The 25,044-nt window shown below is 46.2% G+C and overlaps 1 protein-coding gene across 7 annotated transcripts in view; it reads left to right on the top strand.

Annotated features, from left to right (window-relative positions):
- The window catches only part of CADPS2 (calcium dependent secretion activator 2), a 1,645,358-nt gene that overhangs the window by 339,177 nt on the left and 1,281,137 nt on the right, over window positions 1-25,044 (top strand). The window lies entirely within an intron of this gene.

Below are 25,044 nucleotides of genomic sequence, written 5' to 3'. Positions count from 1 at the left end.
TCCAACTTACTGCATCTTACCAGTGAATGTCACTTCTGGGATCACTACAAGATGTCCGGACTCAAAAGCTAATCACGGTTAGTGTGCCCATAATTGACTGAGCTTGTATGTTCACTATTTTATTTTCCAGATAACTAGATCATGCTGATGTGGATGTTGAACAACACTTATAAAACATACTGTTGTCTCACTAAAAAACAAAGATTTTCTCTTTACCACATCAGTTCTGAAGTCTGTTGACTGAACTGCAATTTCCTTTTCGGGTCCAGGCTGCTGGAGCAGGCAGCCCCTAATAAATGTTAGATCTTTGATGAAACGAAGCACCTACTGCACCTCAATCAAAGACTAGTGGCTGATCTCTGATGAACAGACTATAAGGCAGTGTTAAGGCCACTACACTATCAACCTTGTTCTCTTACCCCATTTGCCAGGAACCCTTTCTAAGGGCCAAGGGACACATAAGAGTGATTGGGCCCAAAATGGTTGTTGAGGCCTTTTACTTCCGATCTCCCAGGGACCAATCTATTATGGATCCTGCTCAACTGGACCAAGCACCCCTTCTGCACCTGACTCTCAGTTAGGTAGCATTGGACGAGCAGTCAAGGCTTCTTCATAGGGTAAAGCATATACAGATCAGTGAACAGGACTCATAACTCAACGTGCAAGCAGCGACAACAATAAATCAATGTCCAGTCAAATACTTGCTTTTATATAAAAAGAAACATTTTATATCTAATTCGTCGCATGCACAGGTAAACAACATTCAAAAGCAATAGCACAATCCCCCCCTTGAGGTCGGTGCTCTAGTAGTTGTCAGGCCACTCCCTTTACCTCCAACTTTAGTGCAACCGGCTTGGTGTTATTCCGCATTCACTGTAGGCCACATCCAGGGACTGTAAACTATTAGTCCATACTCAAGAGCTCTCCCCTCTGAATTCAAGAGTCTACAGGCTCACAGTATCGATAGTAGCACATTCTCCGGGGCTCCAAAGGCCCCGTGCACTGCTCACCCTCTCCGGTGGGATAGTACCTTTCCAAGGCACAGCGAAGTCCTGCTCCACATTTCACGATCGGGTTTGTTCCTGCTCCGGTGATCACATGGTAGGTCACACTTCCCTTCGTGTGTGGGGGGGGGATTTATCTTCCTGCTCTGCTGGGGCTCTGGCGATATCCTTGGACCCTCGAGCTTCCTTCGGTGCAATTCGCAGGATGTAGACCAGACCTGCTTTTGTCACGTCAACACTTTCTCGATCCCTGGTGATGCCCCGAAACCCTTGGCTTCAGTGTCTCTGCCGCCCCCTCCTGATATATGGGGTCACCGACACAGCACTCAGAGGTCCGGTCATGCTGACTTGCTATTGATATTCGTGGAGGTCGTGCAGGCTTGGCACCCTCCACACAACCCTCGATCCACTGCTCAGTTCTTCGCTGACCCTCCTGGTACACGGGGGTTGCCGAAACAATCCAGCACACGGTCTACAGCCAGATCGGTGCAAGAAAGGATTTATCACAGCGAGTTTGCACAATAGGGCTCCCTACTGGACATTGCTCCTTCTATTGCTCTCCTCTTCCTCACAGGGCACACTAGTCTTGTCGAACAGGCAGGCGCTGGTGCTCCAGGCAAGGTTGTCTTAGTTTCCCTGGCAAATGTCCTTTCACCCACCAGAGAGACAAGCAGGCCTGGGCCCCCAGTCCTAGTCACATACAGAAGTCTTGCTGAGCTTCTCCTCCTCACACAGCCTGCCTGGCTGCTCAGCAGATGACAAAGTTTGGCATCTCACACTCCTCTATATACAGTCCTTTTCCAGACGCACAAATGTAATTTAGTGTCTGAGTCCTTAAAGTTTTATTTTAGGGTTCTGCTTCTTTGAAATGGATAGCTTTCGGGAATAGGTCAACTAATATATTAAAAGATACTGACATGGAATATTGCAGGAATTAAAAATAAGCTGATCAACTTCAATTGGCTGAAAGAGTGGGAAGGTCAAGATATTACGTGCTTTTAAGAGACATGGGCAATTGACGCCATTTTGATAAATGGTTACCGCTCATTCCAAACAAAGGCTGTACCCTCAGTCACAGGGAGGGCCAAGGGGGGCCTTTTAACCTTAATCCCTAACACGGCGGAAATACAAGTAAAGACATTTGAGGCTGTAAGCCAGTATTTCCACCTTCTTGTTTAGAACATAGACAGGAAGTGACTTGGCTCCTAATCAACTTCTATAACAACAACTTCGGACCAAATATGTACTTAGTAGCAGAGGAAGTAAACAGGGCAGTTAATAAGATTTTAAATGAGTTATCGAAAAATAAATCCACATGTATCATCTGGATGGGGGATTTTAATCTCCCCCCCCCCCCCCCCCAAGCAGTCACCCTCCCAACACCAATTATGTGGCCTAGTAGATTTGCTGGGTTATCCGACGTATCATTTTCCAGATAATAGTTATGGCTGTACCTTAAATAGGTTCCTCTTCACTAGAGACATGACTTTAATTGGTGATCCAAATGGTAGAAAGGATTCTACACAGAAAACTTTCTCTCGCAAACATTGCAAGTCAACCATTGATCACATAATGATCTCTAATTCTCTTATTGGTAGGGTTACAGACCTGGTTGTCCGGTTTACTCCCCAAAGTGATCATGCAAGCTTAACCTGTGGAGTTGTTTTACCTCCTGGGAAGGAGAAAAAGCATCAGTTAGTGCAATCCCCCATATTGGCCAGGATAAATGGTTACCAGCTAAAATGGACCCAAATAGTCAAACTCAAATTGGTACCGGAGGTAATACGCAAATCCCAACAAAGTATCAGTAACTGTCTAGATCAAGATTTATCTCCAGTAGATTTAATTTCTTCCTTTAAAGACCTTTTAAACCATATAAAAGGGGCACTTATCCTCCAGAAGGAATCTAAGTGAAGGAAAACTAAAAGCTGGTTTGATACTCCATGCACCCAAGCAAGGAAGGCTTTCTATAAAGCACTCAATAACCAACCTAGAAACAGGGATCAAATTTCTTCAGCACGGAAGGTGTACAAGGAAGTGAGAAAGAAAAGGGAAAGATTACTGAGGGAGGAAATTTAAATATACTAGTGCTAAGGGTGGGAAACTTTACCTTGCCTTTATGGATCTTTAGCAAGCGTTTGATTGTGTTTCCCACTCTAAGCTCTGGCACATAATGGAGGAGATGGGCTGTGAACCAGTAGTTATTAATTTTATATGACAGCTATATTCAGACGCTACTGCTTCGGTGCCTTACGGGAAGAACAGGGAATGTACCCGCCCTTTTAAGATCCTGAGTGGGTAAGGGTTGTGTCCTGGCTTCTTCCCCTTTTTCAATCTACACAAACGGAGTGGAAAAGGCGCTTGTGACTACAACTCTGGATGTCCCTATGGTGGACTCCTTTCCAGTACCCATTTTGGCTTATGCCGATGATGCTGTACTTATTGCCCAAACAGGGTTTGGCCTTCAGACTCTCATCTCAGCCTATACGTCTTTTATGGTTTCACTGGACCTCCAAGTTAATCAATCAAAGTCCTTTGTAATTGCGACAGGGACAGGAAGACATGATAAAATACCCAGCTTTTATATGGACTCGGGGAAAATCTGGATAGTGTATTCATTTCCTTACTTGGGGGTCCTCCTTGACAAAAATCAGATGTGGCAACAACTAGTGGAGGGAAGAGCACTGGGTCTTATGAGAAGTCTAACAGCGACCAAGGCTTTCTCACAGAAACTGGGGTCTAAGCCATTAAATACAATCAAGAAGATTTATCAGGCTAAAACCAAAGCTGCAGCAATCTATGGGGCAGGGATGTTGGGGACAGCCCCGATTGATTCCCTACAAGTTATTGAAAACAAGTTTTTTAAGTCTTTGGTGTCTTTACCCCCATCCTATTCCAATTATATTGTACACATTGCATTGGACCTACCCTATATTACCGACTCAATTAAGTTGGCTCCAATTCTCCTTTGGCGCTCTATCTGGAATGGGGATACTTTAACTGTAACACAAAATATTATTATAAATTGCCTAAAATTGGAGAATCGTGGTAAAACTAAATGGCTAACTTATGTAGAGCGGTAATTGACAAATATGGGCCAAATAGAACTGTTTAAAGATCCTTTATTATGTAAAAGAATATCTAGGGGGAAATTGGTGGTATTGTTATTAAGAGGGCCCAATATTTTAGAGCGGAATTGAATTATACCAAACAGTCGATTTTTGCCTACCAATTGGTCCCTCCCCTGATAGAGGGTAGTTAATCGTATTTAGTCAATTTTCCGCTCCCGCAACATAAGTTTATTTTAACTCGTTTTCATTTGATCCTCCTGCCTTTAATGTTGGGAATCCTGTCAAAAAGATTTAAACACTCTGATCTATCACACTGCCTTTGTGACAGGAACTCGCCTCAGTCTGATTTATTCATTAAGTTTTTTTGTGGTTTTTAAAAAAACAGAACGTATGGATTACATTGTCCCAATTTTAAAACTGCTTAATCTAAGACAGTGTCGAGTAGCATTATATTTTTTAAAGTCACTACCCGACCCTCTAGTCTGCTATGCAGTGGCACGCTACTGGTGGGCGTGCATGGGCAAGAGGAAAAAGTTGGCTCTGGATTTTAGATGATGAATCTATATATTTTAAGTAATTTGTATTTTAATCAAGATTTTATATGCTCTGATATATTTGTTACTGTCTATTCAGGTCACTGAAATTGTTCACGGTTCTGATACCTGATTGAGGAGGAAATGGGAATGGATTGTCGTCAATTTTATTGGTTTTGACTAAATTGTTTTTATGTACTTTTATGATCTTAATTGTCTAGATTGAATAAAGTTCCCAAAGAATATACAAAGACAGCTTTACCCTTTCTTCTTCCTCCTGAAGGATGTCTGTTACAGAAGACAGGACTCCGAAGCGTATTAACTCATAACAAGATTCATGGGAGTCACCAGAGTTCACATCTGGATGTCAACCACAGTGATATTTACATCAAAATATTACAATTGGGGTCCCAGCCCTAGTCTCTATGATACAATTTTCAGCCCTATCTCTATCTTCCTCAGATGTGTCCAGGCTCCTAACCTTGTGATCTATCAGTGAATCAAAGGGCCCTTTTTCAAATGAACACGAAGAGCCTGGTTCCCATCCTAAATTGCCTGTCCCTCCTAGCTTACCGCAATGCAGCAATACACAAATTTGTCTTAGGGGATTCCTCCAATCCTCACGTTTCCCACCAGGCAGGTCTGGGCTTCCCAACATGGAATCCAAGGTCCTCCATGTAATGTACCAGTGCAGGCACACTTATTATTAATGTACATCCACAGTACACTTACTGCACATCCCTGTTACCCTCATGTATTATGCCACCACAAGTATAACTACATGCAAAATACGCGATCAATCTGTGCACACTGTTAGTACTGTAGCCTTTCTGTATTGTACTACAGCGTGCCATTCTAAAAACACACACTGCCAGCATACACACATTCCCAATGTGTGCACTGAACCACACTTCAACTTCTGTGTAGTGCATTCTTGCGAGAACACATGCACTCAGCACTTGTTTCGATCATGCACACTCTCCAAATTCTATGTAATGTAGGTCAGGAGTGATTTAAGCACACAGCAGGGGAACTTTTTATAAAGGGGGATGAGCCTGTAAGCTTTGCTCTAGTGACACAGGGTAAAAAGGTCCTGTTCACTACTAGTGATCACTACACGGTATGCGGTCACCATTGCGCTGGTGCTGCTTAAATCCTGGTGAAGGCAGTAGCCTTACACCACCATGAGGGTAGCGCTTTAGGCGCCCCTCCCAGTCTAACAAGACCACAGTCCATGAGAAAGGCCTATGTCATGGCGCACACACATGAGCCGTGTTCACCTGTGACAAAAAAATATGCATTAGGGATCTAAGCAACAGTAGACACTCAGGGAGAGGTACAAATCTCTTACCATGCAGAGGTCTTTTCTGTCTCAGCACCATCTTTATGAAGTTGCGTTTGCACCCCAAACCTTGATCTCGTTTATCTCTCCCAGATGAACATGTAATCACTTTTAAAGCTATTTTTCCTTTTGTTTGATCTGGCATAGGAAATGTTACACTAAGAACCCTGAGGTCTGAAATTGCAAAAAAGAGGAAAGAAGAAAAGTGAAAAGGTGATGTGTGAATGAAAAACAAAAGCCCAATTCACCTAGTGAAAGGGCAATCCCTTTAAGGACGTAATCCCTCACTCACCCTGGGTGACATGCTTCATCATATGGGATTCTCCTCCCAGAGAAAAATCCTAGTTTCTCTGGGGGCTACAACCCCCTCTATGAGAGGGAGGAGCTCAGGGATGTTTTGGTTTTGCACTAAAGGATAGACTAAATCCACATATGAAGAGCTAGGTGTGAGTGAGGGGTGCAGTGCTAATGAAATGATAGTGCAGTGAAGGTATGTTAAAACTAGTCACGGGACGGCAAGGAGAATTCTCTGGACAACACCGTACCGATGCTAGATTAAAAATGTGAACACCACTAGTTCAATGTAACCAATGGTGCAATGCAAAAGACAACGGTCGACATGTTTCAGCCAAAGCGCCTAAATAGGCTCGGCTTTCATCAGGACCTTAATAGCTACTGCAAGAAGGAAAGAATTGTGTGAGAACTACACAACAAAGGATACCGTGAGCACCCCAGGATTGCTTGTAGGGTGTACGTCACCTTTACAATTCATGCATCACCTAGACAAAAGAAAATCAGTGTAAGAATAGGTTGGTTCCAAATGCTAAGTAATGAAGATATAAGAATGTAATAACTTAAAGCATTGGCCACTCACCCGTGAACACTGGGTGGGAAATTAACCTCCACCTGGCAACCGCTCAGGAAGGAACACCGCTCTGAAAGAAGATGTAAGACTACTGAGGAATGGGGTACTTACATCTCATGAGCTAATGTGGTAAACATGTGAACTAAACTTCTAAAGGCGAGGGAAACTGACAAAATCACTGAATGCACAAAGTGCTAGTTAATAGAAGAACCAGGTTCTTCAACATGTTCTTATTGTGAAAAAACCAAAACAAGACACCCACATGTCATGTAAGACTAAGTATCGTAAGTCTATATTGTTAAACAAAGAGCGAAAGAGCTCAAAGTACCTGACCCTCGTTTACATCATAATCGTAACGAGTGGCTCGACGTACCAATAATGAATTGTAAAACTACCGCCTTAGAAAAAACATGATATGAACTGAAAAGAGAACTGAATAGAGAAAGGGCGGTGTAACACAGCATCAGAGCTTATCGAGACGCCTACCTCTCCGTCGGGGAACCGGGCCGGAATGAGCCTGCAGCCGGAGGTCCCGCGGGACTGGACAGCGTCTCGTAAAGAAAGATTGTGTCATCAGGACTAGGCCAATGGGAGGGCTTGTTTAAAAGATACCAAGTAGGAAGAACCAATCAATGGTGCTCAACCGCCTGGGTGCTGGTAGTCACAGTGACGGGTTTGCAGCCGATGATTGTGTTGGAGCTGTCAAAAAATAGAAATGCGCGCTACGAGTAATATAATGAATGAATAAATGCGCTCATTACCGTTGTGTGTGAACTTTACTATTGAGTGAGGGATGCTAAATGCGTATCACTCGCTCTGAAAAAATTATATTCCCAAATCGTAGAATTAACGTAAGCTCATACTTTTGGGCTTAAGCTTCGTATATTTTAAATACAACACGGAGGAGATCTAGTTAAAACAACACTAGCTCCATAAGGAAAATCGCTCCGTGAAAAAGTGCCCACATCGGGGAATAAATGTAAGCTCATGCTATTACGCTTGGGCAACAATTTATGTTAATACAACACGGAGGAAACCTAGTTAAAACAACACTAGCTCCGTGAGGAAAATTTGCAGCATTAAAAATAGAAAGTGGGTTGAATGGAAAGGAAAACAAAGCGTGTTCTGATGCCATGAACTATGGATGTCTTGGGAAAACGAGACAGCAATAGACTGTCGAGGGAGGATAGAAAAGGTCAATGTTGACTGGCAGTCTAAGTATGTAAGACATAGGGGCAAATGCTAGGTGGCCCAGCAAGGAAGCCGCAGAATAAAAGAAGCAGCAACGAGTCATGCAGTATACCCTATAGGCTATTCCCATATGCAGAATGTGAGAGAAGTATGGGACCAAAAGGTAGACTTGTTATGCGAAATTCATAGGGACAGCCATGGAATATCGTCATTTAGTCCTTTATCGTGCGTGTTAAGCTTGTACACCCACCTTTGCTCACGTTTAAAGAGAAAAGAAGAGCAATCTGTCAGATGGGGAGGTATGAAAGGTTTGTCAAGGACTGTCCAGTGCAGGTCATTGGGAACATGATTGACCGCTAGAAAGTGGTTGGTGAGTTTAGTAGAAGAACGACCACACCGTATGGTACTTTTGTGTTCCAAAATACGGGTTTTTATCCGACGGGTGGTCAAGAACCACATGGTTGTGGGCCACTACCCATGTGGTTCTTGTGCGGCATGCAGCCACACTTCTGTGACCAAAGAGATCGACATTGGTACAGGCAGACCGTGGACTCTTAGAAGCCACAGTAACTGTAATAGCTCAAATTTGATCTACCTTATAACATGTCCTTGTGGGTTAAGATATGTTGGAATGAGGAGGAGCCTAGCGCGCTTCCAAGATGGTCGCGTGAGCACAGGGCTCCCCGGACCCTTTCTGCTCCTCGGAATAAATCCTGAGACTATCCTGAGTTGGTGTATGGAATCTGAGAGAAGAAGACCAGCTGACTATATAGCTCTTTCCAAAATTCTAATCGGACCTGGGAATCCTGAGTTATCGTCGCCGGAACTTTTGGGACCCACCCGACGGAGGAGGCCGGGGTGGAGGTGACCCGTGGGGCCGGGCTGCAATTGAACAACAGCGGCCTCAGCGCGGTGCCAGTCACCGATTCAGCACTTTCGGTTTCGATTTTGGCCTTCAGGAGATCAGCTGGCGTGCGTGCTCAAGGTGGCGGGGTGCCTCTTGGGCCTCTGCCCGAGGTTTGCTTCCATCTGCTACGGACGGGTCTGACGCCTCCGACCCCTACACCGACAGTTTGTGATCCTTTCTCTGGCACCCGTGCACCCCTTGATCGGAGGTCCCATTGAGTGACGGCGCTCACATGGCGGGCAAAGGGGGACCGGAGGGGCGCAAGACCAAGGCCTCACTACGCGGGGGAGCGGTCCAGAGCAACAACATGGACCGCTATACCCAGGGCAGGGGGTCCCCTGGCGCTGCTGGCCTCTCCCCGGATGCTGCGGGGGGAGGCACGACCGTCGCTGCGGAACCTTCCCTACAGGACATTATGGGCGCCATCGAGGGCATCAGGGAAACTATCGCGACGCAATATGAGGCCCTGGCCCGTAAGATCGACACTGTCGCGATCGACGTCACCCTGATTCGGGCCGACCTCTCTAAAACCAACGAGAAGGTCCAGGCCCTTGATACACGGACCTCCACCTTGGGTGCGGAGGTGTCGGATCTGCGGGCCGCGCTTGGGGACATTAGAGTGGTCAACGACCACATGGCCCGGCGGCTTGAGGACTTCGAGGGACGGGCCCGACGCAACAATATCCGTATCATTGGGGTACCGGAGTCCTCCGACAGCCGCCCGGTGGACCTCGTGGTCGAGGAACTTATCCTGCAGCAGCTGTCCCCGGTTGGCCTAAGTAAATTCTTCGCTGTGGAGCGGGCCCATCGGGTTCCTGGCGGCCGGCCGCGGCCGGGGGCCCCCCCGAGGCCTATCGTGGCTAAACTGTTCCACTACAGGGACCGCGATGCTATTCTGCAGGCTTCACGGACCCGTGGCCCGGTCCGCTACGAGAACTCGATCGTCAACTTTTACCCGGACTTCACGCAACTGGTCCAGAAACAGCGGATGGGATTCCAGGGGGTGAAGCGCCGTCTCCGCGAGCTAGGCCTGAAGTATTCGATGCTCTACCCGGCGAAACTTCGAGTGGAGCATGGAGAGCGGACAGTCTTTTTTGACACTCCTGTGGCCGCAAGTGACTGGCTGGACTCGCTGCCGGACGGGGGTGGCCGGCCCGGGCCCTCTGGGGGCACCGCAGGTGACGGGTCCCCTTAGACTGACCTTTGGTCCTTGCTTTTGCGTTTTTGCACTGTACAGTTGGGTCTTACTTCTTTTGCATACTGTGTTTTACCAGGACCCGTGAGGGGTGCGGGCGGGTTCGGGTCCCTTTCCTCCTCCGGGGTCTTTTTGTAGAATGGGGTTAGCGGGGCGACAGGCACACTGCAAGTTGGGGGGGGGCTTAGGCCCGCAGGGGTGCAGGGTGGGGGGCGGTGGACTTGGGGTGGGGTTGGGGGGGAAGAGGGGTTGTTTAGTTGTGTGTTTTTTGTTTACAGGGCGAGGAATTGATTTTTATCCATATTTGGGAGCGGTGCGGCGGGCTGGGGGCTTCTTGCTCTATTGGAGGGGATGGGGGGAGACGGGTTGAGGCTTATGTCGTGGAACGTCAATGGGTTGGGGGACCGTATTAAGCGGGGTGTTGTACTGCAATATTTGCGCCGTTTGACTCCTGATGTGGTGTTTCTCCAGGAGACGCATTTGGTCGGCAATGTCTGCCATGCGATGCACAGAGGGGGATACCGCCTCGTAGCCCATTCTGGTTTCACAACTGGCTCCAGGGGGGTGGGCATTCTCCTGCGAACCTCCCTTCCGGTGGAGATCACGAGGATAGTCTCGGATGACAGAGGGCGCTATGTGTGTCTGATTGGGAGGTGGGAGGGGCAGCCCCTTACCCTGGTTTCAGTCTACGTCCCCCCGGGCCTCCAGAACTCCACCTTTGCTGATTTGGGTCGAATGCTGCTTGACCTCCCGGACGGCCTCCTGCTCATGGGCGGGGACTTTAATTCTGTGGTTTCGGGTGAACTGGATCGTCACCCACCGAGGACCCTCCCCGCTGCCCAGTCATGGCTGGGTGGGATGTTGGAGACCTTCGGCTTGGTGGATAGTTGGAGACTACTGCATCCGACCCAGTGCCAGTTCACTTTTCATTCGGGGGCGCATGGGAGTCTCTCCAGGTTAGACTACTTCCTTATGCCAGCGGCGCAGACTGGTCGGATTCGAGAGGTCAGACACCTGGCGCGTGGTATCTCCGACCATTCTCCGCTGTGGCTTCTCTTTGACACCGGGCCGCGGTCCGCAGGGCGGATAGCTCCCATTAACCCCTGGTACCTGCGGGACCCTGTGACTCGTGACAGCCTGGTTAAGGCCATGGACCAATACTTCAGTGAAAACGAGGGGTCGGTGTCGTCTGCGTTGTCCCTTTGGGAAGCCTTTAAAACTGTTATACGCGGACACGCCCTCGCCCAGATAGTGGTGGCCAAGAAGGTTAGGAGCGAGGCGGTGGTGAAGCTGGAGACTGACGTCTCGGGGCTGGAGTCGGCCTTGGAGGCGAATATTACTCCGGACGGGCTACATGCCCTTAGCCTGAAACAGTTCGAATATAGGTCCCTGGTCACTGACGCGGCCCAAACTATGTATAGGGAGCAGCAGGGCCGATTGTATGACGCGGGGGACAAGGCGGGAAAGTTGATTGCGTGGCTGGACAAAAAGGAGAGAGTGAATCGCGTGGTCCCCGAGTTGCGTGCTGCGGATGGTGGGTGTGTGACTGAACCGGATGAGATTGTGGAATGCTTCGCTGACCACCTCCGGGCGGTGTACTCCCCGGTGGCTGACGGGGACGAGGATGACTCTCGCCTCCTATTGAGAGATATTGCTCTGCCCGGCCTGTCCGTTGAGGACCGGGAGCGGCTGGACGCCCCCTTATCGTCGGATGAAATAGCGACCGCGATTCGTTCCCTTCGCTCGGGCAAGGCTATGGGTCCTAACGGTCTGCCCATTGAACTATACAAATTGCGTCCTGATAAGCTTGCGCCCTTCCTCGGCCGCATGTTCCGCGACTCTCTTGCGGCGGGTTCCCTTCCGGCCGACCAGCGCCTGGCCACTATAGTCGTTCTCCCCAAGGAGGGCAAGCCGCGTGACCGCTGTACCTCTTACCGGCCTATTTCACTGCTCAATGCAGAGCCTAAAATCCTGGCGAAAGTCCTGGCCAATCGATTGTTGAGTGTCGTGTGCGACCTTATTCATCCGGACCAATGCGGCTTCATCCCGCACCGCAACACCGCTCTTAACTTGCGGCGTCTGCACGGGGTCCTCGCCAGGGCGGAGCTCCTCACCGAGCCGGCCGTGCTGGTCTCTTTGGATGCCACGATGGCATTTGACACTATTGAGTGGCCATTCCTCTGGGCCGTCTTGGATAAATTCGGCTTTGGGGAGGGATTTATTGGCTGGGTGAGGCTCCTTTACACGGGACCCATGGCTCAAGTGGTGGTGAATGGGCGGGTCTCTCGGCCCTTTGCCCTCGGCAGGGGCACGAGGCAGGGGTGCCCGTTGTCCCCGTTGCTTTTTGCTCTCGCCCTGGAGCCACTCGCTGCCTGGCTCCGTTGGGAGCCCTCGCTTAGAGGGATCCGGTGGGGCCCGGGCTTTGAAGATCGGGTCTCGCTGTATGCGGACGACATTCTCCTGTACCTCACCTCACCGCGGCAGTCACTCAACGTCCTCTTTGACGTTCTGACCTCCTTTGGGAACAATTCGGGTCTCACGATCAATTGGTCTAAATCCTGCGTTTATCCCATCGCTGGTGGTCCTCCTCTCCTGCCGCCTCGGCTCCCGATTCAAATATCTCTGAGCGGCTTTAAGTACCTGGGGATATACGTTTCGCTGGACCCGGTGGCTCGCTACGAGCAGAGTCTTCTGCGTCCACTTCGGCGGCTGCGGGAGGACACGGCCCGGTGGTGCAGGCTGCCCCTGTCCCCGCTGGGTCGGGCCGCGCTGTTTAAAATGATGTCCCTTCCCAGGTTCCTCTATGCACTCCAGAACTCCTTTGACGTTATCCCAGTGGCCTACTTTCGGGAGGTGGAGAGCCTGCAGAGGAGACTGGTGTGGAACGGCCGGGCGCGTATTGCTCTTGCCAAGCTCACTCTCCCCTGGTATGACGGGGGCATCGCGCTTCCTGACATTCGCAGGTACTATTGGGCCTCGCAGCTATCTGCCATTAACCACGCCACGTATGCGCCCGGCTTGAATCCGGCGTATGAGATGGACAAGTTCCTGCTTCCCGGCGGGAACTACAACAGGGCACTTTATTCCCGCCTGGCTGACCGGACCCTTACGGGTCCTACTAAGATTGCTGTGCGGACCTGGAGGGCTGCCACTGCGGCCACGGGCTGGAGTGAGCGAATGACATGTGCTACTCCCTTGTTTGCCTCCGACCGCCTGGGCAGCTTGTGGACCACCAAGGGGTTTGACCAGTGGGACACGATTGGTATCAGCAAAGTGGGAGACCTGTGGCACAAGGGCGCGGTCAAGACTTTCGCGGTGCTCCAGGCCGAATACGAGCTGACCGACAGGGAGTTCTTCCGCTACGCCCAGGTTCGACACGCCCTGCTCTCGGTCTTCGGGGAGGGGACCACGGTCCCTGTTTCCTCGCCCCTCGAGGACCGCGTACTTGACGGACATGTCCCTGATAGTACTATTTCTTTAATTTATAAAAAATTGATTAATCACCGGGCGGATCTCCTGGTGCGCCTTCGGGAGGCTTGGACTGGGGATGGGGTCGAATTGGATGACGAAGACTGGCAGTCTGCACTGTCGTCCCCCAAGGAGGTTGCCATTCCGGCTCGTCTCCGGTTGGTACAGCTCAAGATTCTCCATCGGGTGTATGTTACGGGTCCGCGCTTGGTCGCGATGGGATTTTCCGACGACGGGCTCTGTAAACGAGGCTGCGGGCTCAGCGCCACCTTTCTTCATATCCTTTGGGAGTGTCGCGAGGTGGCGGACTATTGGCGCCGGGTCCACACGGTTATGGGACAGGTCACCGGGGTTGTACTGCTGCCGGAGGTGCGTCGCTGTGTCCTGAATGTGTGGGAGCCCAATGACTACAACGCGGCTCAGACTCGGTGGGCGGCCCTAGGGAACATGATTGCCAAGAGGGATATAGCGCAACTTTGGGGCGCTCAACGGCCGCCCACCGTGTCAGTATGGAAGGAGAATATGGACTGGTGTATGTTTCGGGAGAAGACAGTGTATGTGGCCCGTGGCAAGCCGGGGGCATGGGGTAGAATTTGGGGCCAATGGAATGCGTATCGCGGAGGCATCTGTGCGCCCCCCCTGGTAGACACTGATATCGCCATGTCCCCCTGACCCTCGACGGTTCCTGGCGCTTTTTGTAACAACTACATAGGGACGTTCATCTTCCTTGACCCCCCTTTCCCCCCCCCCCTCCGTCCCCGGCCTCCCGGTACTCCTCTCTTTAGCGGATTGCTCAAATGTTCTGACTGGAGTTTCCCGGGGGGAGCCTGAACCGCACTGGTATCCCTCGTAACTCGCCTTTTGTTTTTATTGTTTTTCTTTTGTTTCTGTTACTGTTGGACTGACGCTTGCTGTTCTTCGAGAACTATCTTGAGCCACTGCGGGGCAGTGCCCTGGGAACGGATTGCAACTTTGATATGTGTATATTTCCTTATGTACCTAGCGGCCGGCCCGGGTGGTTGTAGGCCCATACTTGTGACCGAATTGTTGCTCAATAAAAACTTTTTCAAAAAAAAAAAAAAAAGATATGTTGGAATGACCACCCGTCGGATAAAAACCCGTATTTTGGAACACAAAAGTACCATACGGTGTGGTCGTTCTTCTACTAAACTCACCAACCACTTTCTAGCGGTCAATCATGTTCCCAATGACCTGCACTGGACAGTCCTTGACAAACCTTTCATACCTCCCCATCTGACAGATTGCTCTTCTTTTCTCTTTAAACGTGAGCAAAGGTGGGTGTACAAGCTTAACACGCACGTTAAAGGACTAAATGACGATATTCCATGGCTGTCCCTATGAATTTCGCATAACAAGTCTACCTTTTGGTCCCATACTTCTCTCACATTCTGCATATGGGAATAGCCTATAGGGTATACTGCATGACTCGTTGCTGCTTCTTTTATTCTGCGGCTTCCTTGCTGGGCCACCTAGCATTTGCCCCTATGTCTTACATACTTAGACTGCCAGTCAACATTGACCTTTTCTATCCTCCCTCGACAGTCTATTGCTGTCTCGTTTTCCCAAGACATCCATAGTTCATGGCATCAGAACACGCTTTGTTTTCCTTTCCATTCAACCCACTTTCTATTTTTAATGTTGCAAATTTTCCTCACGGAGCTAGTGTTGTTTTAACTAGGTTTCCTCCGTGTTGTATTAACATAAATTGTTGCCCAAGCGTAATAGCATGAGCTTACATTTATTCCCCGATGTGGGCACTTTTTCACGGAGCGATTTTCCTTATGGAGCTAGTGTTGTTTTAACTAGGTCTCCTCCGTGTTGTATTTAAAATATACGAAGCTTAAGCCCAAAAGTATGAGCTTACGTTAATTCTACGATTTGGGAATATAATTTTTTCAGAGCGAGTGATACGCATTTAGCATCCCTCACTCAATAGTAAAGTTCACACACAACGGTAATGAGCGCATTTATTCATTCATTATATTACTCGTAGCGCGCATTTCTATTTTTTGACAGCTCCAACACAATCATCGGCTGCAAACCCGTCACCGTGACTACCAGCACCCAGGCGGTTGAGCACCATTGGTTGGTTCTTCCTACTTGGTATCTTTTAAACGAGCCCTCCCATTGGCCTAGTCCTGATGACACAATCTTTCTTTACGAGACGCTGTCCAGTCCCGCGGGACCTCCGGCTGCAGGCTCATTCCGGCCCGGTTCCCCGACGGAGAGGTAGGCGTCTCGATAAGCTCTGATGCTGTGTTACACCGCCCTTTCTCTATTCAGTTCTCTTTTCAGTTCATATCATGTTTATTCTAAGGCGGTAGTTTTACAATTCATTATTGGTACGTCGAGCCACTCGTTACGATTATGATGTAAACGAGGGTCAGGTACTTTGAGCTCTTTCGCTCTTTGTTTAACAATATAGACTTACGATACTTAGTCTTACATGACATGTGGGTGTCTTGTTTTGGTTTTTTCACAATAAGAACATGTTGAAGAACCTGGTTCTTCTATTAACTAGCACTTTGTGCATTCAGTGATTTTGTCAGTTTCCCTCGCCTTTAGAAGTTTAGTTCACATGTTTACCACATTAGCTCATGAGATGTAAGTACCCCATTCCTCAGTAGTCTTACATCTTCTTTCAGAGCGGTGTTCCTTCCTGAGCGGTTGCCAGGTGGAGGTTAATTTCCCACCCAGTGTTCACGGGTGAGTGGCCAATGCTTTAAGTTATTACATTCTTATATCTTCATTACTTAGCATTTGGAACCAACCTATTCTTACACTGATTTTCTTTTGTCTAGGTGATGCATGAATTGTAAAGGTGACGTACACCCTACAAGCAATCCTGGGGTGCTCACGGTATCCTTTGTTGTGTAGTTCTCACACAATTCTTTCCTTCTTGCAGTAGCTATTAAGGTCCTGATGAAAGCCGAGCCTATTTAGGCGCTTTGGCTGAAACATGTCGACCGTTGTCTTTTGCATTGCACCATTGGTTACATTGAACTAGTGGTGTTCACATTTTTAATCTAGCATCGGTACGGTGTTGTCCAGAGAATTCTCCTTGCCGTCCCGTGACTAGTTTTAACATACCTTCACTGCACTATCATTTCATTAGCACTGCACCCCTCACTCACACCTAGCTCTTCATATGTGGATTTAGTCTATCCTTTAGTGCAAAACCAAAACATCCCTGAGCTCCTCCCTCTCATAGAGGGGGTTGTAGCCCCCAGAGAAACTAGGATTTTTCTCTGGGAGGAGAATCCCATATGATGAAGCATGTCACCCAGGGTGAGTGAGGGATTACGTCCTTAAAGGGATTGCCCTTTCACTAGGTGAATTGGGCTTTTGTTTTTCATTCACACATCACCTTTTCACTTTTCTTCTTTCCTCTTTTTTGCAATTTCAGACCTCAGGGTTCTTAGTTTTTATAATAATTTAACTGGGGATATAACCCTGTGCGGTCTTAAAACTGTTCCCTTTGACCCTCCGGTATCAAACCGTTTTGTAATAGATAGGAAATGTTACAGTCATAGCTTGTGCATCCCTTCTGACAGATCGGATGAGGGAGATGTTACTGCCACTGTTTAGAATTGCTTTGATCTATCTCATGTTGGGGTCCCTCAGGTTTGTCTATCTCAGTCGTTCTTTCAAATATTTATCTTAGTCCACCAACTTCAATAATGATTACTTTTGATGTATATCTTTTGTATTTCATCCATGCAGGGTAAATCTCAAATTCTGTTCCATCTTTATTGAAATCTAGTTTTTTTCAGGTCATTGCTTTTTGGATGGCTTGTTGAATATCCACATATGTATGCAAGAGAAGTGGCTGTAGATGAATCCAAATAAAATGCAGGCAATTTTCTTTGGTCACAATCGAGACTTCTAGTACCTAAAGTTTTGGCCTGCCTTGTCACACACTAAAATCCTATAGTCAGAAATTAAACTATTTCTAGATAGGGCCCTGTTGCTGTTACCCTAATCCTCTTCAGTACACAGTCTGGGCTGTGCAACCTCCGACTGCCCGAAAAATATCTTTTACTTGCTTCTGCAGTACTTGAAATATCCAGCTATTGGTGCCACATTGTCCTCTTATATGGATCTTGGTATGGTGTTATATTAAAGCATGTTTCAAACACCTGTTGCACCTACTGTAATTGATCCAGAATGCTATGTGTCATCTGATTGCAGAACTGCAAGTCATCATTAAATGGGTCACACATTGAACACCCTCTACCATTGTATGTTACAACCTTGAGATCCTTCACCTGTACGTTGGAGCCACTATTTTGACAATGAATCTGTTGTATTTTACCACTACTTTGACATCACTATTTCAACCCTATGATTATATAATCCCTAAATTAAACCCCAGCCTAAATATATATATAGATAAATCAGTTCAAAACCATTTACAAAATCAAATATACCAAGTTTCAAAATCTTTGGTAGGATTTTTATTCATAACGGAACATGTAACAGGTCAGTGAGTTGCATAGATGCAAGTGTCAGCAGAATATTAAATTACATCCTGTGCCTTTAACCTAGACCAATCACCTCATTGGAAGTGTAAGACTGCTAGTGGTGTAAGAGTCTCCAAGATATGTAGGAGACTTCTTCAAGTTAAATGTTTACAAATCATGACCTCAAGATAGAATAAAGAATCTTCTTAAATTTCTTAGCCACAACCTTTAAGGTCTTTAAAGACCTCACAGAAGAAGAAGCCTTCTCAGTTTCAAGGTTAGCAACATCACCCTAGAATAAATGGACGACAGAAGGAAGATGCTTCATGAGAGCACGATACTGTGAGAGCTCCAACTGGAGCATATTTCAGGTTAAATATGGCTCCTAAAAAAGAAATAAGGTCTAATTGCATTGAGAAATTGGCAGACTGAATTAAACTAAAGGCATAGATGGAATGAGAAGTCAATTGTGAGGACTGAAGAATAGCCCTTAGTACTAAAGACTGGGCTTACTCTTACCAAAATGCCTGAAGGGATGGCCCTGTGCCCATTAAGGAGAATGGAAATGAACTTTGCTTAAACAACGGCCATTCCAGGTAGAAAGAGAAGTTGGATTACCAGAAACTCTGGATTTTGAACTATCTAATCTATTAAAAAAACCTCTAGATTTTCCTCTTTTCATCGAACTTTTAGATTATATATATATATTGCTTCTCAAGAAATGTCCTTTTTTGGTATCAAAATTGCTTTTTGTAGGAACTTTTAAGAGGCTTTGTTACTGCAAATTTATTGGAAGAATTACACACATCTCCACCTTTGTATCTCCTTAATGATATTTCGGAATTTCCATAAATTCTTAGTGAACCATTAGCAGGAGATCCAGAGCTTTAATGTGCCAGTCATGCCTGGCTTATTGAGTGCTTCTAAAGGGGAATAAACTCAAAGAAACAGGTAGTAAGCTAAGATCATCTGGGCAAATGGAGGCGTGGTGCAGAAATTTCAGCCACTAAATCTTAAGTCTAAATGATAGCTTTCCTTTTCCATATTGATTTAATTTTGGATGTGGCCCTCTTTACCCTTTTCAGTGCTTCTAGGTCTATTAAATCCCTCATCATTAGATACTCAAGAGTGGACTTTGAGCACGCACCTATGTTGCCATCCTTAGTTACATGCTAACTTTCATTTGAGTGGTGGATCTTAAAATCCTGGTCCAGTCTTCTATTCAGCACCCTCAATTTGAGTGCACGTGAGCCACTCAATGAATGTACCTCAAGCTTATTAATTCACTGCAATGGAGCTGAGCAGAAAAGGATGCTCAGAACGTCTACCTGAATAACAGTCATCCCTTTCTATGTCAATATCAAAATTTGAATTAAAATCGCAGGTCATGATAACACGTGGCAAACTAGATGCTTAGAAATAATTGCTAAATATTTTAATGGGTTTCAATTTAAAATGTGTATTTGGATGCACATAAGCTTTTATCAACAGGAAGACTTCTAAACCAGAGTTTGTGTGATTTTACCCAACTTCTATATCGTAAAAGTATTTACAACCAGTTTCTAGTTTAGCCACAGAACAGCACAACTTACTGGGGAAATACATGGACATAAACCCATTTTACATGACCCTACCATTCACTAAGTTGCTGGCACAGAGTATTCACTGCAACTCTAAAGTATAAAAGAGCTTCTTGTCAATTGGTATATTGCACATAGAATAGCATAATAAGAAAAAACCTCCATATGTACCTGATCTCTTACTAACCTCTCCAACCATCTACATTCCAAGAACACAGTTTACCTTTGCGACCCAGTGACTAGAAGTCTCTAGAATTGATAGAGGGCATCCTAGTGGCACTGTGTTTTTGTCAAGTAAAAGTGTAGTTGCTATCTAGGACCAATCTCGTTCCTGCAAGTTGAAGTCAGCTCTCCAAGGATCACACAGTGGTGAAATTAAGTAGTTACCAGATAGTATGCTGACTCATAGCTTAATTTTTATACAGATTGTGTGGAGAGATTAATGTAAAATCTTTCAAAGGGTGTGAAAGCTTACCATCCTCGGATGAGGTGAAAGGCCCACAAAAATTACAAGGTAGTTGCTGCTGTGAAAGTTGATTCCCCAAGAGTCTAACACTTGAGTCTGGTCCCAAACACAATCCCATGCAGTTAACAATGAGAACAAACTTTTAGTTGATTCTCTAAAACGGGACGAGGCAAAGGTACTAACTTTGTCCTATGAATATCATTGGAAGACGTGCTCCGTTGAGGGAACAGATCCACATAGATCCAGGATATTCCCTTTATTCAGTACATCATGTAGTCCCCTGGACTCATATTATGGACAAAGAAGTGGAACTAAAGGCTAAGATTTTGAGCCCCTGTCTGAAAGATGTAAAGTTTTTAACTAAATTGAATATTCAGCCCTACCTCTTTATTACCTAATGTCCCCACAAAGGTATCTAGATGTACTTTCTTTGCAGCGTCATGTTTTCTAAACTACTGAGGCTTCCCGACAAGGCCAAATTTGGGGCCATAGAATCAGGCCTAGGAATAACTTGACCAGATAAGATACATAAGAATAAATCCTCCTTGTGATCAGGTATTAGTCATTCACTTTAAGCCATGCTGGGGTGAACTGTATCCTCTGAATCACGTCAGTCGAATTGAACAGTGATCTGCCATTAATCAGTATTGGCTTGAGAGCAGAGGAAACCATTCCGGGGAATGTAAGTGGATTGCTTGTCCAATCATTTTGTAAACTAAGAACTTTTAGCCTTTTTGGAAGATTGCAAATGTTTATTCATCCAGCCTTTCTAAGGTTGGCCTCCCAAATCCCCTCTAATACTGGATAATCTTGCTGAGTTCCAGGAACTCGTTAGTGGAGGTTGGTATTTATTTAATAATGATTTATAAGACATTTTGGTCACAAGACTGGAGCATACTGGGCCATTGTCATACAGCCTAATGTGATGAGCGCTCCCTTCGCCAGGCAGTACCTTGTTCTCTTGGGCCTCGACGTCCTGTGCTTCAGGAGAAGGCAAAGTTTCCATCAAGAAATCTTTTTAAAGATTCTGTAACATTTTGCACCGTTGGCACTTCAGATTACTGCCTTTTACTGCCTTTTACACATACTTTTTTTTATCCCATCGAGCCTTGTTTAGTTTCCTGTTTTTTCTCTTCTTTTGGCGGAGATTTGATACTGTTATAATTCACAGATATAGAATTCATGTTCCACTTAACTAGGTGTGAGGTACAGGCCACCTTCTGTCTGAGCTTTGAATTGGCAAATGGCATATTTTTCTTAATTGGAGGTGGGCCCTTGAAAGGTTACCTCAGTTGGAGTGATGTATTTTTGCCAACGCCTATTGATTCAATTTCAACAATTGGAGATTTCATTTTTTTTTGTTCTCAACATCTGTCAAAGGGGGTAGTAGTACTCCAAGTTGATGATTGTGCAACCAGGACAGATGGACTCAAATCCTTGCTATCTGTCTTGACCAAATGGTGTAATCCTTTGTGACCATTTTCCAAGAGATGGAAGATGGTCTAGCTGCTCTGTAATCAAAATGAGACATGCATAGGCAAAAACAGAAGTGCACTGAAATAAAATTCAGTAGCCAAATCAATAGCTGATCATAATTCTTTTGAAAAGATCGTTCTTAATGAGAAGTTACCTGAGAAGTAGACCTCCTTTATGTGATTCTTTAGACATTTTTCTTCCTTGTCTGTGTGAGAGTACACAACATTGCCCATCAGGGAGCTTGTTATCCCCATCGCAGACTAGGTTAGAGGGTTGCTCAGACAAAATTAGAAACATCCTTTGGGAAACTGTACTTGTCAAGAGACTTAGTGGTGATTGCCTCAAATTGATGATTCTTCCATAATTCTTGAGCCCTTTTGGAGACCCGTGCTCCTGGGATTAGAGGGCAAAGCTGGAGCAGATACCAAAAGATGATAAAAATCCTAATTTTTGATGTCAGTGTGTTAATCAACAGTGAGGTACATGTCTTAGTCCAGTCTGAAAAATATGTTCTACTAGAAAGAATGTCTTTGCTACAAGAGGCACTGATGGCTGGGGCCATTTACGCATAAACTCAAATCTGCTTGTGAGGCAGTAGTTGAGGGAACATCTTTGCTGAACCTCCCTCAGGAGTTAAAGGGCCTGCCATAGTTTCCACTATAGGTCCATTGTCCTGGTTCGGGACTGGTGCTGGTGTTGAGAGTACTGGCAGTAAATGAGTAACTGCAGTGGCTGTACTTAACCTATCTTAAATGATTTGAAGAAAAAGGTACCAGCACCGGTTCTAGATAGATTGGGACTGGACTGGAGGGTTGTGGAACTTATCTCCTGCCTTCAATGTGGTACCCAGTTACTTAGAAGGTCTAACCCCAAATGAAGTCACTGGGACCTGGGTATCAAACAGTACATTGGAACAATGGTCCCGGTGAAAAAATGCATATATATAAAGAAAAACAATTTTTAAAGCAAAAGATGAGAGAGACTTATTAAGCTTAGAGTACAGGGTTATTTAATCACACTGGACCAACAATGATTCATAACATTTGTAAACACAGTGTTAAAACAGTGCCCCAGGAGGGGAAGGGAAAGGTGGGGGTATTGTGATTGAGGTGAGGATTAGGGAGTGAATGAAAGAAAGTGTGATTCACAAAATCTAGTATTTACACAGCAAGAGGGCTCATATTCAAGCCAAAGTATTCACACAATATCCAAAAATATAAAAGCCATAATCAATATCAGAAACACAGTGATTCATCGCTATTGTTACAACTGGCTAGCGTATCAGATGTCGACGTTTCGACCCCTAGAGGATAGTAGGTTATTGTGTCCCTTACGCCGGGGTCTTCCTCAGGACAGTGGTGGAGGAGGGGAGAGGGTTGATACCTGGGGAAAAACAACATAAAAAACCATTGAGAACTACGTATTTCTATATGGGAAAAGGAAGGAATCAAGGGCCTAAGCCCATAACTTTACCATGAAAAGGCCCTCGATGGGCCTGGAAGGGAAAGTGTGGGCGCGTAGGCTCCGGTAGGGCGAGCAAGAACAGAAACCTGCAAAGATAATGAGCAGGTTCAGTAATGGGTCAAAAGCCCACTCCATCAAGTTGAAAAAGTTGAGCCCGGAAAAACTACTTACACAAAAGGGTATTAATCCCTGAATGACTGAAAGGTGGCCAGCCATGAAAAATCAGCTGGGCCTTGAAATACTTCCAATACAATAATAGTTCCAACACATTAGGCATGTAGCTCCGTTGATTATATTATCTGAAAAGAGGGGAAGAGTAGGCGTAATGATATTCTGGTCAACAAAATCGCCTCCAAACATGGGCTTCCGAAAAATGGACTAAACTGCGCATACCCTAGGTCAAAGTGTCTGTATGGGTGCCTGTCGCTATTTAAAAGAAATGGCTAGGTCCACGTTTGTGTGGACTAAGGCGTGCTGTTGGGATAAGTCAACCCGCTAGAATGAGTGACATGGGCACTAGCAAAGTCTCCCGCTGATTATAAGAAGGCGCCTTGATCCGGTTGCGAGAATCGGAGGGCTAGGTCATATCCAGAAGCATCGTTAAAGCTGCTTGCCGTGTGCTTAAAGGCATGGGCTCAAATAAATGAGCGCCCACTGTGGGTCGCTATTGGATATGCAAAAAAATCTCAATAAGGAATTGCAGAAGCATATTTAAACCTGCCGCTGGTTAAGTGCCTCGGTCCGAGGAAGTGGAACCGGAGGGATGGGTTCAACTGTTTGTAAATGCAGTATTCACTATTGTGCGATCAAGGACTTACTAAGTATTAAAAAACAAAAGGCTCAAACAATCCAAACTAAAGAAGTTACATATAAACACCATGTAATCACTTTAAAGTCCCTCACGAACTGCAATTCAACAAATGTTATCTACATTATCATGTGTCCTTGTGGCCTTTTATATCTAGGTCAAATGCAACAGAAAGTGAAGGCCCGGATCCTGCAGCAATCCAGTCGAATCAGATGTGGGGTCCAGGGCGCACCCTTGGTTGAACACTTTCGCAATGCGGACCACAGCCCAGATGAACTCCGTTGGTTGATCCTTGAGAAAGCCTCCCTCGGCCCAAGGGGAGGTAATATTGGGGCAATACTGGATGTGAGGGAATGCAAATGGATGTCCCTCCTGGACACCATCCATAATGGTTTGAATGAATCTGAAGTCAGCCATGCTCAACTAGTGTGTCTGACTCAAGAATGACTACACAGATCATTGTGAACTGAGATCGGCAAACGATGGTTAGATGCAACCACGTCCTGAACACTTTGTCAGCTATGTACTGCAATGTGGTACTCGGCAGCACGAGCAAACAACATACCCTGTGCCTGGTGGAGAATCATTTTACTGATGTAGCTCCTTGGAGAAGAACTAGCAATACCGAAGTGGTTATTAAAACCATTCCCTGAAGAGATGGGGGCCAACCCTAAAACATAATTGTCACCATGCATGATAAGGTGGGAGAAAGAGAAAGTTGTGGCATGTTCACCAGAGCCGTACTGCTTATTTGTGACTAAAGTAATAACCCACATGTACAGCTGAGAATAGCAATCATGAGGAGTTAGATTGGTAGATTCCAAAGTCTTCCATGGTCTGCAATGCTTCTGTATTCTCTAGGTGCTGCAGGAGAGCTGCTTCTTCCACATCCAATCCCTTGTTCACCAAAATGTTAGGATCTGCAGACTTAAGTATTCCTGTTACATGAGTTAGAGTTGACTGATGTGGAGGAGGAGGAAGAGTCAAGAGCATGAGTCGTTTTAAGGCTGAGGAAACAACTGGTGGAGCCCATTGAAGGATACCAACTCTTTTATGTGGTGAATCACATCCAGGTATAGACAATGATTTGACCTCCTAGTGCAATGTTCCAGTGCCAATGGAACTAGAGAGAGAGGCAAGCTGGATCCCATGGTGCAGTGGTTGACTGGGCAACTGCACTTCGATGTGCA

The sequence above is a fragment of the Triturus cristatus genome, chromosome 4_1 (genome assembly GCF_964204655.1).
Source record: "Triturus cristatus chromosome 4_1, aTriCri1.1, whole genome shotgun sequence".
Classification (NCBI taxonomy): Eukaryota; Metazoa; Chordata; class Amphibia; order Caudata; family Salamandridae; genus Triturus; species Triturus cristatus.
Note: the sequence above shows the minus strand (reverse complement) of the source record. Positions and strands in the feature narration are given on the sequence as shown.